This window comes from Aotus nancymaae, unplaced genomic scaffold, assembly GCF_030222135.1.
Source record: "Aotus nancymaae isolate 86718 unplaced genomic scaffold, 86718_ANA_hifiasm-v0.15.2.pri h1tg000059l, whole genome shotgun sequence".
NCBI classification, from domain to species: Eukaryota; Metazoa; Chordata; class Mammalia; order Primates; family Aotidae; genus Aotus; species Aotus nancymaae.
The window spans coordinates 38,133,657-38,153,858 of NW_026988473.1; the positions used below are offsets into that span (position 1 = coordinate 38,133,657).

A 20,202-nucleotide genomic window follows, 5' to 3' on the forward strand; every position below is an offset into this window, starting at 1 on the left:
ATAGAAAAGTGAAGGGAAAACATACCTAAAAAACTGACTTAAAAATAAAGAAAAAGCTCTTCCTAAATTTGTAATACAGAGAAATTGAATCGTTTTTTAGAATGTATTTTCATTACTAGAGTAGTAGATCAGAGTAAGAGTGAAAGACTGTTTGCATTTCTTGCAGTATATACATCATGAGATCTCTGGCATTTCCTTTGACACAAATAATTTTCCCAGAGATGTTGGCTTGAAGTTTCTATGCTACTGCAGAAATGGAAAATAGAAGTAATAAACAAGTAATTGGAATGTTTTATGTAAGAAAATACAACTCATAAAAAGTAATGGCAAATAGCAGACTAAAGTGTTGACCAGACTAAGAAAATATATTTCAATTTAAGTTAAAAACTAAGAAATGTGTCCAATAAAGTATATACAGAGCCACACAGTGTAATTCAACTCACTCTGTACCATAAAACCACTCTAGAATACAGAGGGAAAGGAGTTAACACTTTTCAAAAAATGTTTTGCTGTCTTATCTTCAAATCTGTGATATATCCTTGTTAGATAATCTCCCTGCAGAAGACACTGATTTTATTAGCTCTCAAATGATATATTAACGAAAGCCAGTCTTGCCTGAATAGGATATTCTCAAGACATTTATTCAGCAAGAGGATGATATCACAGATGATAGAAAGAACAGTAGAGGAATAGACAAGGGTAGTGAACAGAGATATGTGACAGGAAAGGATATATACATGGCCACAAGGCACATGAAGAAGCTGTTCATCAGGGAAATGCAACTTAATAAACAGTGTCATGCCACTATTCACCCACAAGAATAGCAAAATTTTAAAGAGCTGACCATAATAAATGTTGGTGTGAATATGGAGCAATTAGTACTCTCATATATGGTGATAAGAATATTAAATTGTACATTTTGAACAAAAGTTCTGATAGTTACTTATAAAATTAAATATACATTTTATGACTCTTCACATCAAGATAATTACCCAAGATAAATAAAACATATGTTCACAAGCCAGGCATGGTGGCTCACGCCTGTAATCCCAGCACTTTGAGAGGCTGATGTGGGCAAATCACCTGAGATCAGGAGTTCAAGACCAGCATGACCAACATGGTGAAACCCCATCTCTACTAAAACTACAAAAATTAGCCAGACGTGGTGGTAGATGCCTGTAATCCCAGCTGCTGAGGAGGCTGAGGTGGGAGAATCGCTTGAACCTGGAGGTAGAGGTTGCAGTGAGCCGAAATTGCACCATTGCACTCCAGCCTGGGCGACAAGAGCAAGACTCCATCATATATATATATGTTCACAAAATGCCTTACTAAAAATTGCTTATAGCAGCTTTATTTATAATCAGCCAAACCTAGACAGAACCAGAATCAATAGGGCATTTTAGGAAATTGGCTCACATGATTGCAGGGCTGGCAAGGCCAAAATCTGTAGGGCAGACCAGCAGGCTGGAAATCCAGGCAGGAGTTCATGCTGCAGTCATAATGCAAAATTTCTTCTTCAGCGAACCTCAGTTTTTGCTCCTCAGGACTTCAAGTGATTGGATGAGGCCCAGTGATGTTTTTCAGAATTATATGTTTTACTTAGAGTCAGTTGATTGTAGATGATAAACATATACACAAAATACCTTTATGGCAACATCCATATTGTTGTTTGAGTAAATAACTGGGTACAATAGCCTAGCCAAGTTGACACATACAACTAACTATACAGAGGCCTTGCATAAGATACTATACTGTCTGATTTATTTAAAATTCTTGAATAAAGAAAACTAACCTAGAGAAGCATAAAATTAGAAGAAAGTTTGCCTCTTCGGGTTGAGGGTGGAGTGATGGGAAAAGAACATGAGAGAACTTTCTATGGTGATGGTAAATTTCTACGTATTGACAAGAGTTTGAGTTACACAGGTATGTGCATGTGTTAAAAGTCAGTGAATATACACTTGAGATGTGTTCATTTTATGTTTGTAAATTTTATAACAAAAGAAAAAATCTATAAACAACATTCAAATCTATTTAATAATATATGTGATGAAATATTTAGGGAAAAGAGTGCTGATATAAAATGAGATTGACGGATGTAACAATTGAAGAGATAGCTACATATGTAGTAAGGTAAGTTTAGTAGAATGTTTATGGCAGAGTACTGGTCAGGAGTACATAAAGGTTCACTTTAAAGTGCTTTTGGTTTTGCTGCATGTCTAAAGTTATCACAACAAAATATTGGGAAAAGAAACCAATCTCTCAAAATAAGTTATATACATATATTTTCTTCTTCAACCAAGTGGAAAGCAGTGTTTTACGAGTGGTGAAGACCATCTAGTTTGAAGTTAGGAGACCAGGTTTCAAATCTCAGCCCTGCAATTATGCTAGTTTAGATCTAGTTTAATCATTTGTAAAATGTGAATAGCAAATGGGATTTGTGCATGTGGGTGCACATGTGTGAGCAAAGTATTTAGTGTGGTATATCTTAAGTGATTAATGTGTTTTGTAGCATGGTTAGCATTATATTGCCTGAAATGCCTTTTCTCCATACTCTTCCGGTGACCAAAATGGCCTACTGATCTCTTCTTCTTGACTAATCTTTAGACAGGCTCCTTCCTGAGTTTAGGTCCCTGGCTTCCGTTTTCTTAAAGGGTTTGCTTTAGAAAGCTTGTAACTGTAAATCTTTCCTTTGGCTTTTAGAAATGTAAATCTTCTCCCAGTGTCTTGCCAGTTTTACAACCCAGGAATGTCTTTCTTTAGAATCTGAGAGCCACGTATTTGAAATGCAATCATCAAGGAAGATAGCACCCTTATCTCCCCTATCTCACAGTCTGTCTTGGGAGAGGAGGAGCCTAACTTTGGTGGGCAGCTTGTTCCATGTAGTGCAATGATGTCCTGTCATACAGATATGAAAAGTTTGTATTTTCCTTTGGACAAAGGCAATTAGCAAATATAGGCTGCCTATGACTTATCTCTAATTTCCCACATTACTCTCCCACTAGCTCATCCCAGCACTTAGAACCCCTCCCTCCTTTCGTTTCAGTAGAGTTGAGGTCAGACTGAGTTCTCTCCTCTTTTGCCTGTTTAGATAGCCTGAATCAAGTCATCTGTGCCTGTTTAACTTTGTCCAGTGCAATTTTTTCTCTGACATAGGGTAATTGTTACTTATCCTTTTAAGGGTCAGCTTATATGACACCATTGTAAGGAAGCTTTAGCATCCCCCACATTACCTTTCTCACAAAGATTTGATTGTCTTCTTACCTCTCACAACATGTAGTACATGCTTCAAATAAAATACATTTGTTTTTATTTATCTGCTACATCTCCCACACTGGGAATTCCTTGATATGCAAGTACTTCTTGCATCTCTGTATCGCAGCTTCAAGAACAACCATTATTCCATAATAAACATCAATTAATGGTGGCTGAATGAACAAATAATCAAATGAACAAAGATATCAGGTCCAGTTCTTGCTATCATATGACGCTGAGCAAAGGATGACCAGCAGGCTAGCAACTGCTTATTTAATGTCTGAGGCAATCACGAAGAACACATTATCTGATAAATGTAAAACACAAACAATCAGTACTGGGCAAGTGGGAAAAGAATATTCCTCCTTCTCTTGGAAAGCATTTCATTGTATGCTGTCTACTTGTTTCTAGCATTTTTGGTTCTCAAACATCTCCCTATCCACTAAGCTGCACTTTTATTTAACAAAATTATACATATATGTGTTAAACCATTTTTTGTTTTCTTTTACATAAGGAATAACATTAATTCTTAGCTCAATTGCTTAAACTATAAGTGTGCTGAGCTGAATGTTAGAGTGTTGTGAGTTACATGTCTGCCTTGACAGTGTTTTTCTAAAAAGGAACACAATAACCTCAGTCTTTTATGCCTCAAGGCTTGTGCGTATCAGGAAAAGACAGATCTCAAAGCTGGTAGAACACATGGATAGTTTCACCATATACACAACTAACACAGGCTACATTTATTGGGTGCTAGCTAGCAGGGAAGTACCTAGCTAAGCACTTTATCAGCATTATTTTATTTAAACACCAATTCTGTAATTCAGATATTGTAATTACTTTTACTGACCAAGCTCATCTTGAAATCTTCCTTTGCTTCCTTTGTCCTGCTGACATGACCTTCTTTCTATTCTTGAATTTCCCATCTCTGAGCTTTTGTATTAGCTGTTTCCTCCATCAGAACTGTTTTTTCCTGCAAGTCTTCATTTGGCTGGGTTTCTTCTCATCCTTCATGTCTCAGCTTAAATCTCATCTTCTTAGAGAGGCTTTTCCTGACTACCCAAGCTAAAGTTGCTGCTTACCCTTTCCAAGTCAACTGATAGTCCTTTCCCTTGAATTATCTTTGTTAAATCAGTGGTTCTCAAAGTGTGCTCTACAGCCCTGCAGGAATCACAGGCTCTTTTAGGGCATACATGAGGACAATCATATTCTTATAATAATGCTCTCATAAAACACATAGATCTTATCTTCCTTTTTTGCTGTATTTATATTTGTACTAATGGTGTAAATGCAGTAAGAAAATAATAAGACCCTTGGTGCCTTGGCATGAATCAAGGCATCAGCCCCAAGCTGTATTAGTGTCATTGCATGTTTCACCGCCATGCAGTTCTAGATAAAAAACAAAAATAAGAATGAAAAACAAAAAGTGGTCACTTAATATCCTTGACAAAATAGTAAAATATATTGCTTTTATTGAACCTCCACCCTTAAATACATATCTTTTCAATATTCTATGTGATGAAATGGGAAGTAAACCTAAAGCACTTTACTGTACACCAAAGACAATGATTATCTCAAAGTAAAGCACTTGTGTGATTGAGTTGAGAACTGATTTAACCATTTCTCATGCAGCAGCATTTTATTCAAAGAACAACTGAAAAACTTGAGTATTTGGCAGACATTTTCTAAAAAATAAACAAAGTGAGTCTGTCATTTCAAGAAAAACAACTGACAGTATTTGCTGCCAGTGGTAAAATTTGAGTTTTCCAACAAAAATGAAAATTTTGGAAAATCTGTATGTGCCATCATGAGCTTGAAAGCTTCCCAGTGCTTAAGACTTATCTGATGAGAACACTGGTCATATTAACAAATGCATTCTGATATTTTAAAATGAAATATGTCAAAATTTGGAAGATGTGCATAATTCAGTAAACTAATACTTTCCAAATGGCCAATACTTGATGGTACAAAATCATAAATGGATTAAGATTTATTCAGAGTGCAAGGCAGACTATTGGCTTTTAATGTAACAAAGTATGAAAAGTTCATTGATAGGATTTTAGATTTTACATTGTAATTAACATTAAGGAAACAACCAGTTGTCAAGTTTTGATGTCGTATTAAGGAACAGCTACAATTACCTAAAAATGCTATTATAGTAGTCTTCCCTTTTCCAACTACTTATCTGTGTAAGGCTGGCTATTCTTTTTCTTCGATGTTTAGTTTTTAGACCCAGGGTCTTGCTCTGTTGCCCAAGCTGGAGTGCAGTGGTGCAATTATGGCTCAGTGGAGACTCAAATTCCTGGGCTCAAGCCATATTCCTATCTCAACCTCCCGAGTAGCTGGAACTACAGGTAGATGCCAGCATGCCCGGCTTTTTTTTTTGTTTTTGTTTTTGTTTTTTTTTTTTGAATTTTGTATCAACAGAGTTCACTATGTTGATCAGGCTGATCTGGAATTCCTAGACTCAAGTGATCTTCTGGCTTTGGCTTCCCAAAGTGCTAGGATTATAGGCATGAGCCACCATACCTGGCCTGGATATTTTTATGTTCTTCATCTACAACAATATCACAACAGATTGAATGCAGAGACAGATGTAAGAATCCAGCTGTATTCTGTTAGGCATATATTAAAGAGATTTGCAAAAATGTGGAACAATGACACTCTTCCCACTAATTTTCTTTTAATTTGTAAACGACAGTCATTTTCAATTAAAAATGTTTTTATCTTAACGTGTCATGGGATAATTCTTGTTATTTTTAGATAAATTAATAATTTAAAATTTTTCTCTTTTTTAGTTTTTAATATGATAAATATCAATAAAAATGCTTTATTACCAAATCATTTCAAATGTTGCAAGGCAGCAACCAGAGCAAATGTGACTCAAATCATCACTAAAGAATATGTTCATGGGAGTGTTCACATGAAACAAAGCTGAGTAGTTGTAGAATATAACAAAAAAGGGCACTGTGCCTCCTACACTTTGCCCTAACAGTGCTCGGGCAATACCTATCTCACATCAATTCCAGTGCCCAGGGAAACACTGATGATCAGTGTTGGCTTTAAGCACTAAGTGGCTACTTATGGTGGTAAGCTCCCCAGGTTCTAGCATATAGCAGATGATCAATAAATAATCATTGAATGACTAATTTTCCACAATGTCAGTATATTTCAACCATTCATCCTGAGTATGGCTCCTCTAATCTGGAAACAATATGTTTGTACTGAAGACCAAACAAATCCTGCTGTCTGTAGCAGAGAAGTTTAAATTCACAAATCCTGGAGGTTTATGTACTTCTGTTTGTAAAGATAATGATATTTTACCTTTAGAGAGATGTTATATCCAGATCACTGCTGTCAGATGAAAATATTGACTTAGCCTACAGCCCTACTAAAAATATAAAATGGTAACGTCTAGAGAAAACAAACACATTATCATTTGGAGGGAGGGCCATGGTTAAGAGAGCAATAAGGAAGCCAGATACTTAACTCAAATTGAGTTAATAATGGAAGGTTTTAAAGTATCTTAAGTGCTACTGTCTGAATGTGTTCCCCCAAAATTAATGCATTCAAACCTGTTCACCAATGTGATAGTATTAGGGGGTAGGACCTTGGAAAGTGATTAGGTCATGAGGAAAAAACCTTCATGATGGGATTAATGCCCTTATAAAAAAGGCCTCAGGTGAGGGTTGGGGTGAAACTGTAGCATTTAGCAGATGCTAAGAGACTGCACCACTGCACTCCAGCCCGAGTGACAGAGCAAGACTGTCTCACACACACACACATACACGCAAAAGAGGCCTCCAAAAGCTGTCTTGCACCTTCCACCATGGGAAGAACACAGCAAAGAGTTGCCATCTATGAACCAGGAAAGGGGCCTTCACTAGATACGGAATCTGCTGGTGCTTTGATCCTGGACTTCCCAGACTCCAAAACTGTGAGAAATAGATATTTGTTTATAAGCTGCCCCATTTATGGTATTTTCTTATAACAGCCTGAATGGACTAAGCACAAATTATTGCATTTTTTAGTTATTTTTCCCCACCCTTGATATTACTCTTTTATTTCTGTATTTCAATCTATATATTATTCAGTCATTAGACAAACTATGGGCTTAACAATTTTTGTTGAATTAACTTAATACACTGGTTCTCATGTTATGGTTTGAGTATCCCTGGAGGTAGTGATGTGTTGGGGCTGCTTCTATCATCTCTTTTTTTTTTTTATTGCATTTTAGGTTTTGGGGTACATGTGCAGAACATGCAAGATTGTTGCATAGGTGCATACGTGGCAGTGTGATTTGCTGCCTTCCTCCCCTTCACCTATATGTGGCATTTCTCCCCATGCTATCTCTCCCCAACTCCCCACCCCCCGCTGTCCTTCCCTTATTTCCCCCCAACAGACCCACCTGGAAACCATCACTCTCAGCAAACTGACACAAGAACACAAAATCAAACACCGCATGTTCTCACTCATAGGTGGGTGTTGAACAATGAGAACACATGGACACAGGGAGGGGAGCACTATCATCTCTTAAGAATCCATTGTCGCCCGGGCGCGGTGGCTCATGCCTGTAATCCCAACACTTTGGGAGGCCGAGGCAGGTGGATCACGAGGTCAAGAGATCGAGACCATCCTGGTCAACATGGTGAAGCCCCGTCTCAACTAAAAATACAAAAAAACAATTAGCTGGGCATGGTGGCGCGTGCCTGTAATCCCAGATACTCAGGAGGCTGAGGCAGGAGAATTGCCTGAACCCAGGAGGGGGAGGTTGCGGTGAGCTGAGATCGCACCATTGCACTCCAGCCTGGGTAACAAGATTGAAACTCCGTCTCAAAAAAAAGAAAAAGAATCCATTGTCAAATTTTATTTTTTATTATTATTTTTTAATATTTTATTTTATTTTAAGTTCTGGGATATATGTGCAGGATGTGCATGTCTGTTATTTAGGTAAATGTGTGCCATGGTGGTTTGCTGCACCTATCAACCCATCACCTAGGTATTAAGACCCACATGCATTATTATCCTGATGCTCTCCCTCCCCCCATTCCCCTGCCAGGCACCAGTGTGTGTTGTTCCCTTCCCTGTGTCCATGTGTTCTCATTGTTCTGCTTCCATTTATGAATGAGAGCATACGCTGTTTGGTTTTCTCTTCCTGTGTTAGTTTGCTGAGGATAATGGCTTCCAGCTCCATCCATGTCCCTGCAAAGGACATGATCTTATTGCTTTTTATGGCTGTGTAGTATTCCATGGTATACATGTACCACATTTTCTTTATCCAGTCTATCATTGATGGGCATTTAGGTTGATTCTATGTCTTTGCTATTGTGAATTGTGCTACAATGAACATACATGTGCATGTATCTTTATAATAGAATAATTTATATTATAATATCCATAGTCTACAAGGAACTTAATTTACAAGAAAAAAACAAATACATCAAAAGTGGGCAAAGGACATGAACAGACAATTCTCAAAAGAAGACATTTATGTGGACAACAAACATGAAAAACTCTCAACCTCCCTTTTTTTTTTTTTTTTTTTTTGAGAAGGAGTTTGGCTCTTGTTACCCAGGCTGGAGTGCAATGGGTAACCTGGCTCACTGCAACCTCCGCCTCCTGGGTTCAAGCAATTATCCTGCCTCAGCCTCCTGAGTAGCTGGGACTACAGGTGTGTGCCACCAAGCCTAGCTAATTTTTGTATTTTTAGTAGAAATGGGGTTTCACCATGTTGACCAGGATGGTCTCGATCTCTTGACCTCGTGATCCACCTGCCTCGGCCTCCCAAAGTGCTGATATTATAGGCGTGAGCCACTGCAACCTCACTGATCATCAGAGAAATGCAAATCAAAACCACAGTGAGATACCATTTCACACTAGCCAAAATGGCGATTATTGAAAAGCCAGAAACAACAGACGCTGGCAAGGCTGTGAAGAAAGAGGAATGTTTTTACACTGTTGGTGGGAATGTTTTAGTTCAACCATTGTGGAAACAGTGTGGCAATTCCTCAAGGATCTAGAACCAGAAGTACCACTTCACTCATCAATCCCATTGTCAAATTTTTAAGAATTTTGTGAGCCAGTCCTTAAACATAATCATTATAAAAAGTATATTATAAAAACTTTCAATTAAACAAATTATATTAACATAAAGATCATAAATACTCACAACCCACCATTTCCTAATCATTTGACTACATTATACTATAATCTTGTTAGGTTCTTGAGATTATTTCTAGCTGTTGTATTTGAATGGCAGAAACACTTTATTATAATGTGTTACCGCCTGTCTTTTCCCAACTTTGCATTATCAGCCATGTTGGGAGTATTTACACCAGAGAAATTGGCAGTGCTACAAAGTGGGCTTTCTCTCCTTCACAGATGAACTGGTTGTTAAAACACTCTCCATAAGTGGAGCAGCACACCACTTACTGAGCGTTCTCAGGACCCTTTCCTGTACCAGGTCCTCTCTTTTTGTTTTGAGTGGCTAGATTTCTTCATGTATGTTATCAAAACAACAGATTGAATGCAGAAGCAGAGATGAGACTCCAAGAATAAGTTCCACATTAATTTTCAAATATTGGAAATTTATATATCTCTTCTCATTAATTTTCTTTTTCATAAAAATGAGTTATATGTTTTATTGCTGTTTTTAAATTAATTAATAAGTATTTTTATTCCTAGCTTTCCATTTTAGTATGATAACTATAGATACAACTCACAAAAACAAAAGCTCTTGGGGTCCTCAATAATTGAGAGTGTGAGGAAGACTGAGATCAAAAGTTTGAGAACTATTCACTTTTCAATACAGTCAATTCCATATCTGGCTTTCTTGACTTAGTGTAGTTAAACTAGAAAAGCAGGTCTGGATTCCTATGGCTTTGTGACTTTGGTAAATTAATCTTTTACCTCTTCAAATGTTTATTTCTCCATCTGCAAAAAGGCAATGTTGGAAAAGATTTTGCCTCAATGAACCATTTTTTAGTTCTTAGCTTCTGTAACTATGAGAATTATAAATGAGCTTTAGTTCTAGCTCGAGGGCAGTAAAATTGTGCTTTGTCATCCTTTTCATACCTCCAAACCCCATCATCACTGTCTTTAACAATCTATTCTGCCTAAGCTCCTCCCCCCACCCAAAATATTTTTCACTGAATTACATCACTGTACAGTAATTACAGGAGTTACTATTTCCAGTTGTCAAAAAATCTGACCAGTTCTGCACTAAACTGTATGCCATGTAGCACACAGAAAACACAGTGCAGACCAAGAAAATGCCACAGTTTAGTGTCACCCCATCCATCAGGTGGAAAATGAAATGCCTAAAGCAGGCACTGTGACCGAATGTAATAAAGCATACTATTACTCAGGCCTTGCCTTGCGTCCCCCACTGCAGCACAGTGAAATAGAAAGACATGTGCTGCCTGTGCATTTTCTCTTTTCTGTGAAAACACCACGGATTAGTATCTGCTTGGCGTCCTTAACGAATGTGTGAATATGAGTCTTAATTCCAGGCTAGTGCGCGTCTGCTTTGCCTCCGAAATCACTGCGGCAGAATACGAATAATGTATGAAATAAAAAAACCTTTGCCAAGTGCGCCAAGACTACAGCCTTCGCTTACGAATCACATCTGCGTCTCTTTCTCCTAACGCACCCGCGGTAGGATCACGCTGTGAGATCGCACCCCAGCCTGCCGGGGATTTAATTTCCACTGCCCCTCCCAACAAACGACCATGAAAACCAACGCTTCCGGGCGCGAAGCTGCACGGAAGGTGGGGAAGGCCAAGGGACCGCGTGGCGAACCCGCACTGTGGGGCGCGCCCGCCTCCCGCGGCAGACCCTGGAGTGATCTGAGTTCCGCTGAGGCCTGAGCCGGGAAGAAGCCGAGCAATGAGATGCCATAAAATGGCTGCCAGGAGAGGGTTGCTCAGTGCCAAGGACAGCATGTCCTCCGCGGGGGATCCAGTGTGCTCCCAGCCCGCCTCCAGGCAGAGGCTGAGACGCCTCAAATTTGGGGCGCATCCCAAGGCCAAGGCGAGGCGACCTCCACAGCTTCATTTAGCTCGCAGAAGGTCACCTCCACCCCCACCCCCACGCGGCACGTGCGGCGAGGCATCGCCATGGCAACCTCCCTTTCCTCCCCTCTCTTGTTATTGAACAGCTGAGACACCCATCGTCCCTGAACTTGTTACTGCACAAGTTAATGCGGTCCTCTGAGGGCTTGGTTTCCTAACTATTGTTCTTTGGGCAACTGACTGCTTCCTGAAACAAAAAACAAAACCAAATCCTATGCGTGTGTCTCAGGCGTTCTCCCCACCACTCCTGGCCCTAAATGCCAGCGAATCTGGTCATTCTTTTCCTAGCAAACGCAACAGAATAAACTGGAAGGAAGCAAGGATTCAAGTCCAACCCTGATATACTGACACTAACGTTGGATCCATTTTGATGTTTTCAGCCTTCAGTTTCTCTAGATATAAACCATTAATAATTATATGACTACTACCTCTGTCATATATGGTTGGTGAGTGAGTAAATTGGTGCAGTCTTCCTGGAGGCAACTTTTTCAACAAACAGAGGTTTGAACAAAATATAGCTACAAAAATTCTCATAACAGCAAATGTTTATAAGAGTTGTTTTTAAATCAAGCTAAATGTAAGGAAACAGTTTGATTAAAGAAATCGGTACAATGAGATACTGCATATCTTTTAAAAATGAGATGAGAGAATATATAATTTCTTGAAAGACTTCTAAAATGATTTATGGCTAAATGAAAAAAAATACTAACGTGATTACTCCAATCCTATTTTTATTTTACTTGAAGGTATGCAATGAGGAATGTGTTCACAGTGGTTATCTCTGGGTGATGCAATTACAAGTGACTTTTCCCTTTTCCTTATTCTTTCTTTGACAATGATAAGAACTATTTACGTAAGAATAAAAATACAAAAACGTGTTTGTTTTGTTTTATTGTTTCAACTGGTCTGATGTGTTTTATAAACAAATAAACGGATTGTTACTTATAGATTATACATTAAAATGTTTTCCTCAAAGGAAAGTATGAAGATTAAAATGGAAGAGCTCTGGATCACTTGGATCATTTATTGTTGCATTTGTTGTTGTTGTTGTTGTTGTTTTTCCCCTCAGATATCTAAGTATTTGCATTTGGTTTGGGAAAAATTATTTTTAATTATTTATGTTCTACTAGAGAAAACAAAAATGATTTTCCGTTGAACATATAATAATATTAGGAAATACTCAAAATCACCTTAGTGTCATAAACCTTCACTAACGGTGAAGGCTTTCATTTTGTTCTTGTTCTCTGGCTATAGAATTTCAATTCAAAGAGCAGTTGTTGTTTGTTTTAAAATGGAAATTCATGAGTGCTGAGAAGCCTGGCTGCAGAGTCAGATTGTGCTCAAAGTGGAATCCTTCAAAACCGCCTTCTCTGAGGTCTCTGCACCCAGCCCCCCCGAACAGCAGGGAGTAGTTTGTCATCTCATCTACACAGAACTGCATGATCCTTCGGGGAAACCACTCTCTTCCCACTGTGGGTGAGAATGAACCTGGCTGTTGTCAAGTAGCCTATAAGAAGCCCAGCAGTATCACACTTAAGGCACCTCATCTCTGAGGAGGGCTCAGGGAGAACCCAGGCCTGACCAACAGTTGCAATTAAATCAGGTCCTTTTAAAGTGTGAGAAATGCTCACTGTAAATTATTCTGAAAGAAAAAAAGAATGATAGACCTGGGCAAAAACTTAGCTACACAAATTCAGTTTTTATACTATTTTATAATAGTAAAATTTTAGACTCCACATAAATGTCCAAGAGTTAAAAAAAATGTTACAGCTGGATAATAAAACTATATGCAGCCATTAAAATTGAACATATAGGAGAATATGCAATCATGTGGGAAAGTGCTCACAGTGCAGTATTAAGTGAAAAGAAAGGCATGTTAAAAATAGAATGTACATCATGACCCAATTTTTATAAAATATTTTGTAATGCACACAAGATTTAATATATTACATACATTACTCGAAATTTAAGCTCCAAAATTGTGGATTGCCAGTTATATTTTTTCTTTTTCTTTTGCATTCTCTAATAACTCCATTAATAATAAGGTATGGATGGCTAAGTGATTATTAATAGGGCATTAATGAGAGAAAGTATATTTTATTAGTGCCTGGGAAATGGGACTACATGCTCTGATGACTTTTCAGGAATGCATTTTGCAGACACTTCAAAACATTTCCAAAGCATACATTTTATAAGCTTAGTAATTAGAGGATGCTACATTGCCTGAGTCTCATTAGCCTCTTCACATATCCATTCATCTGGACTAAAGCATTTGTGTCTTGTGTTTCTTTCCAACCTAAGTTTTAGAGCAGGTATAATGCAATTTTCCTGAGGACATCTGTTTACAACATTGAAAAGATTAAATCAAGCTAAGGGTGCCCAGGCACCTAGTAAGCGCATTCTACGTATTCTCAGAGTACACGTATGCTCTGGATTTAGATCTGATTTTCCATAAACCCCTCATTTATAATTGGAGAAGCAGTTGCCCACATGATTCTATAATGGAAAATCCACAAGGGCTACCCCCTCAGGGTGGAAGACCAAGCTTTGCAGCACAGCCCAGCAGGCCCTTTATTTCCTGGTTCCTGCTAACCTCTTCATGCCTCAACCCTGCCTTTCCCACCTCCTGTGCTCAGCCACAATGAGACTATCACAGCGAATGCAAATGGAATCTTCCTATGTGCTGGACATTTTTATGGTTAGCCCAACAAATCTATGGGGTAAGTATTACTCTAATATTATTCCTCCCATTTTACATATGAGACACTGAGGCACAGACAGATTAAACAATCTCATCATCCACAATTCCTATCGTCTACAATTAATAAGTATTAGGATGAGAACGCAGGAAGCCTGGTTCTTGCTCTTAACTGCTGTATCTCTGCCCAGATAGTATGTAGATTCTCAAAAGAATTATTAGCTTCAATGACTTTCTGCTTCAATCCTTCTGTGTAGGCTCCTTCTGTGTGGAAGTTCTTTCTACTTAGCCCAACTCTGACTCTTCTTTCAAAACACACATGTAATATATTTCCTTTGGAAAGTCTTCCTCAGTGCTCCCACATATGCCTCAGTTATGGTTCTTATCACCTTGCTGTAAAGGATGATTTACCTCCTGCCTTCACCACGTATCTTCAAAGACAAGTTTCAAATTTCTATTAATTTGTATACCTCCAGTGCCTAGCACAGTGTCTGGTGCAGAGGAGGTACTTTATCACGATGCACATATGAATGATTATGAAGAGCATGATGGAGTTCTGCTTGCCCAAAGCTATGGTCTTTAATGTCTCACTGTAATAGCCACTGTAACATCATTGGAGTGGGTGTTATGCAAACAAACACTGGACAGGTAGCCAGAAGAACAATGTAGGGCCACCTGCTAAAGAACAGTCTTTTCCTTGCTGGGCTCTAGTTAAATGTGGGCATATCCTTAGGAAGGGGAGGGAGAGTGTTAAGAAGACCTATTAAGATATTATCAGGCATTATTTTTGACAATTTATCGGGGCCCCAAAAAGGTGGGACAGAGGATGACTAAATCTGATGTATCAGGCTTAGGGCTTGGCCAAGAAAACACACCTGTTAATGAAGCACTGTAGTCTACAACGAACACAACGAACCAGAGATGTCTACCTAGGACCCTTGACACTTCCCCTGTTTTACAAGTTTCATCAAGACAGTCTTAAAATCATTGCCTATTCATATCAGTGTTCTTAAATAGCAAATGATTATTCTTGTTCATTTTAGTCAGGGCACTAGTAGGACAGATGGAAGCAGTGGAAGACAACTGATATTTATGCATTAAAAGGAATACCTAATGAATATTCCACATAAAAGCATGTTTCTGCTTGCATTATTCTTACAATTTGCATCATTTTCTTGTTCTGCCTGTACTTTTTTCTTTTTGCCAAGTAGTCTTATTTTTATTATTATTATACTTCAAGATTTGGGATACATGTGAAGAACGTACAGATTTGTTACATAGGTATACATGTGCCATGGTGGTTTGCTGCATACATCAACCCATTATCTACATTAGGTATTTCTCCTAATGCTATCCCTCCCTTTGCCTCCACCCTGACAGGCCATGGTATATGATATTCCACTCCCTGTGCTCATATGTTCTCATGGTTCAACTCCCACTTATGAGTGAGAACACTCGGTGTTTTGTTTTCTGTTCCTATGTTAGTTTACTGAGAATGATGGTTTCCACCTTCATCAGTGTCCCTGCAAAGGACATGAACTCATTCTTTTTTATGGCTGCATAGTATTCCATGATGTTTATGTGCCACATTTTCTTTGTTCAGTCTATCATTGATAGATGTCTGGGTTGGTTCCAAGTCTTTGCTATTGTGAATAGTGCTGCAATAAATAATATGTGTGCATGTGTCTTTATAATCCTTTGGATATATACCCAGTAATGGGATTGCTGGGTCAATTTCCCCTATTTAATAAATGGTGTTGGAAAAACTGGCTAGCCATATGCAGAATACTGAAAGTGGATGCCTTTCTTTATGCCTTATACAAAAATTAACTCAAGATGGAGTAAAGACTTAAACGTAAGATCTGAAACCATAAAAACCCTAGAAGAAAACCTAGGCAATACCATTCAGGACGTAGTCATGGGCAAGGACTTCATGACTAAAACACCGAAAGCAATTGCAACAAAAGCCATAATTGACAAGTTGGATCTAATTAAAGAGCTTCTGCACAGCAAAAGAAACTATCGTCAGAGTGAACATGCAACTTACAGAATGAGAGAACATTTTGCAATCTATCCATCTAACAAAGGGCTAATATCCAGAATCTACAAAGAACTTGAACAAATTTATAAGAAAAAACAAACAACCCCATCAAAAAGTGGGCAAAGAATATGAACAGACAATTCACAAAAGAAGACATTTATGTGGCCAACAAACCTGAAGAAAAGTTAATCGTTATTGGTCATTAGAGAAGTTCAAATAAAAACCACAATGAGATACCATCTTACGTCAGTTAGAATGGTGATCATTAAAAAGTCAGGAAGCAACAGATGCTGGAGGGGATATGAAGAAATAGGAATGCTTTTGTACTGCTGGTGGGAGTGTAAATTAGTTCAACCATTGTGGAAGACAGTGTGGTGATTCCTCAAGGATTTTTATTAAGCTATCTCAAATGTCTTTTGGAATAAATGTGGGAATAAATGATTGTATAATATAAAATTAAGCCTCCTGTTGGTTCACTTTGAGGTACTGGTTTAAACTATGCTTTGAGTGTTTAGGTTTATTCGTGATCACATTTCTGAAGGAATCTAGGATATCTTCACAGATGTCAAAATAAATGCTTTGAAAGAAAGTGTCAAAATCCCAGGAGTCTCATGTCCACTGATTTGGAAGAAAACAAAATGACTTTTACCCAAACATATTTCCTGCATTTTAATTATAGAAATTGAAATATGGCTATTTAAAGGTTAATTTGACCATTGTTAAGAATTGTATTTTGTGCTGCAGTGTTATTGCACATTTAAGAGTTCTTTTTTGAAGTTTTGCAGAGTTCTCATAGATATCTAGTGACTCCTTGTGGAGTTTCCCTGCACACATAATAATTCACTAAAAAGATTAAGAAATCATGGAATCTCAGAGTTGAAGAGACCATGGAAATACTTAATGCCACCCAGTTGAATAACTTTTGCAATAACCATGAAAGATGATCAAAAATAACTGATGACAAGAAGGTGTCTTTTGAATTGCTGCCTCCTTTCTGCTCTTCTCATGGTGACAAAGAATTACAAATAGTGTAGCAGTTTTCCTGGGACTTTGCCTCAGAGATAAGCATTACAACAGGGCTTAAAATGAAAGTAAAAAGGAAGAGAATTTCACATTGGCAAAAATCTATGATTCCTATTGTGATTCTATGGAGAATTAGATCTTCTTGGAAGAGTTGGTTTCACTTAGAATCCAAGAAATTCACGTTCCAATAGAAAGAGATGTGCGTAACCCCCACAACCATCCCAAGAAACAATATCCCTTTTACTCTGAAATTGCACCATTACTTCCTGTTTTTCTGCCTCTCATTAATATCCAATAATGTTGGTAGTAGATATCTGTCATTTGGGTCTCTCGGTACCTAATCTCTTGCCCTGATAGTACCCTAATCACCTTTTGTAGAAGAAGTTTCTCCCATGTTGTGTGTCGTCTACATGTTATAGTAAAACTGATTGCCCACTTTACACACCTAAAACTTCAGTATATCCCAGCACTTTGGGAGGCCGAGGCGGGTGGATCACGAGGTCAAGAGATCGAGATCATCCTGGTCAACATGGTGAAATCCCATCTCTACTAAAAATACAAAAATTAGCTGGGCACGGTGGTGCACACCTGTAGTCCCAGCTACTCGGGAGGCTGAGGCAGCAGAATTGCTTGAACCCAGGAGGCAGAGGTTGCAGTGAGCCAAGATCGAGCCATTGCACTCCAGCCTGGGTAACAAGAGCAAAACTCTATCTCAAACAAACAAACAAACAAACAAACAAAAACTTCAGTATAGTCACAGGGTTATTAAAGCCAATGAGACAGTTTCCGAGGACACTGAATCTTAGGCAAGAAGTAAAAACCATAAGAAGCCATTTAAAGCAGTCATTGCAGCAGTGTTGCCCAATCAGACTCTCACCTTTGAGGCCGTCTCTTCACTTTACAGAGCCACCTTGGATCTTGCCTGGTTTCAAGCCTGATTCTTTGGGCTTTCCATCCTTTCTTGACATTCCTAAATCCTTCCAACATATTCCCCTTTAACAGAAAGTTAACCATATTCTAAAATTGATCATAGCATGGTTGCACAGCTCTGTGAATGTATTAAAAACTGTGGAATTGTGTACTTTAAACAGATAAATCATTTGGTACAGGAGTTATATCCTAATAAAATTATCTCTCTCACACACACAGAATCAGCCTGAGTAGGCTTCCACTGTTTAAAACATAATAAGATCTAATTGATATTTGACTCCTGTCAAAATGCAAATATCTAAGCTGTAAAGGATTTCATTTCTCATGTCTTTTTAACAGTGGGTTTACCAGGAAAATGTATCAGGGCACTAGTTTTGATGTGTGTTGAACAAATGTAGCAAATATAGTGTCATTCCAAGAGATTGGGCAACAAGGAGGCACCATATGGGAGGTGATTTTAGATGTTTAGATTAGCATGAGGACATCGAATGGTGGGGATATTGGAGAGGCTGGTGTGGAAATACGTCATGGTAGTCCAAAAGGAAAGGTATACTTTTTGCTCACTAGTCCCAAATCCAACTTAAGTCATAAATTTGGTGCCAACTATATTCCCCCGCTGCAAATCATTTTGTATTTACTCTATTATTTCTAATAAAAAAGTGTAGGGTTTGAAGACAAAGGATACACGTGTGAAAATGTGTAGCTAATAATTAAAAGACATTGCAAACCCTGAGGTAAAAGCTTTCTATGTTTTATTTTATTTACAACTTACAAAACCTATGTACTTCAATTTAGAATAGTTAGTGATTTTCTCAAGTTTACAGACCAAGGTAAAGGAGATGAAATTCAAACTTGCATCTATCTGATCCCAAAGGTCATTTTTTTTTTTCTTAATGCCTCCCATTATTCTTGCTCTTTCAAGGTTCTAAAATAAAACTTTTCCGTCATAACTGAGGGCAAGAAGAACTAGATAATGACATATATAAATCCCTACTAATAAAATATTAATTTTTCAATTAAACCAACAGGATGATAAACGTTTCTTACTTTTTGACCCATATACACATACCAAAAAAATACATTTTCTGAGAATATGAGAATCATTTAGTTTGTCCCTAGATTACCTCTTAGCCTCACCTTTTCTTACCTGCACCCTATATACTCCGTACATCCTGAGTTCTTTACATGGAGTTTGCATTTATTTTTTTCTTTGCTCAAAATACCCACCATCAGATACCCCCAGTTTTGTTTAATCATTTCAAGAGAAATGTGTTCAGATTAACCTTCTTTTAACTAGACTCTCACAGTGAGTGACCCCAACACTGTCTACCCTTTTATAGACTTTTAACATATTCTGTACCCACCTCCAACATGGAACTTTTTAGTCTGTATTGTATTGGTGGCTTGCCTTTATCTGTCACTAAAAGGCAAATTACTTAAACCTACAGGCTGCATCTATTTGTCTTCAAACTTCAACTTCTATCTGGTTGGTGGCTGGGACATACTAAACACCTAATAAATGTCTGTTAATGAATTGAATAATTAATGATTTGGAAAACAAAACTTTTTTTTCCACAAAGTCTAATAAACTCAGTTTGGTTTATGATAGGGTGTTTTGGTTAAACAAATAATCTCTCTAACATATTATCTATACCATAAATATTATCATATCATAAACATGTAAAAATCTTACTAAACATAACTTCATTTCTCCTTAATTAAATAATTCTGAATAGTTTGATGGTTGGAAACATCATAGGCCCTCACTAGCTGTTATCAGTAGGGATGTTTCAACATCATTTAATAAAAAGGGCTTAGAGAGTATCAAATTTCAAGAAACTTATATAGTAGTATCATGTCAATTATTCCAAAAGTTGACCAAACAATAGTCATAAACCTAGAAAAAATAAGTTTATTTTGGGAGAGTCTGTAGAGTTTCATTAATTTCCTAGTATATTTATCTTCTGATATTGTCATCCTGTTACACTGAACCTAAGTATGTCACCGATATTAAGGTTGTTCAAGGTAAAAGCTCATTCTTGGAGACTACGCCAAGGACCTCCTATCTATGTATTTCCAATTTACTTGTTCTGTCTTTATTTTCCAAGCCCCAACTCAGGGTTTGATATCCTGACTTGATACCACATTTTTCCTCCCTCATATTTTATAACATTTTATTCTGTCCTTGG

General features: G+C 37.8%; 1 long non-coding RNA gene across 1 annotated transcript in view; it reads left to right on the top strand.

The window, feature by feature from the left end:
• Window positions 1–1,781: 1,781 nt before the first annotated feature.
• LOC135270202 (uncharacterized) overlaps window positions 1,782–20,202 on the top strand; it is a 47,422-nt gene continuing 29,001 nt past the window's right edge. Inside the window, exon 1 of the long non-coding RNA XR_010338410.1 lies at window positions 1,782–1,923. This is a non-coding gene — a long non-coding RNA (uncharacterized LOC135270202). The remainder of the gene's footprint in view (window positions 1,924–20,202) is intronic.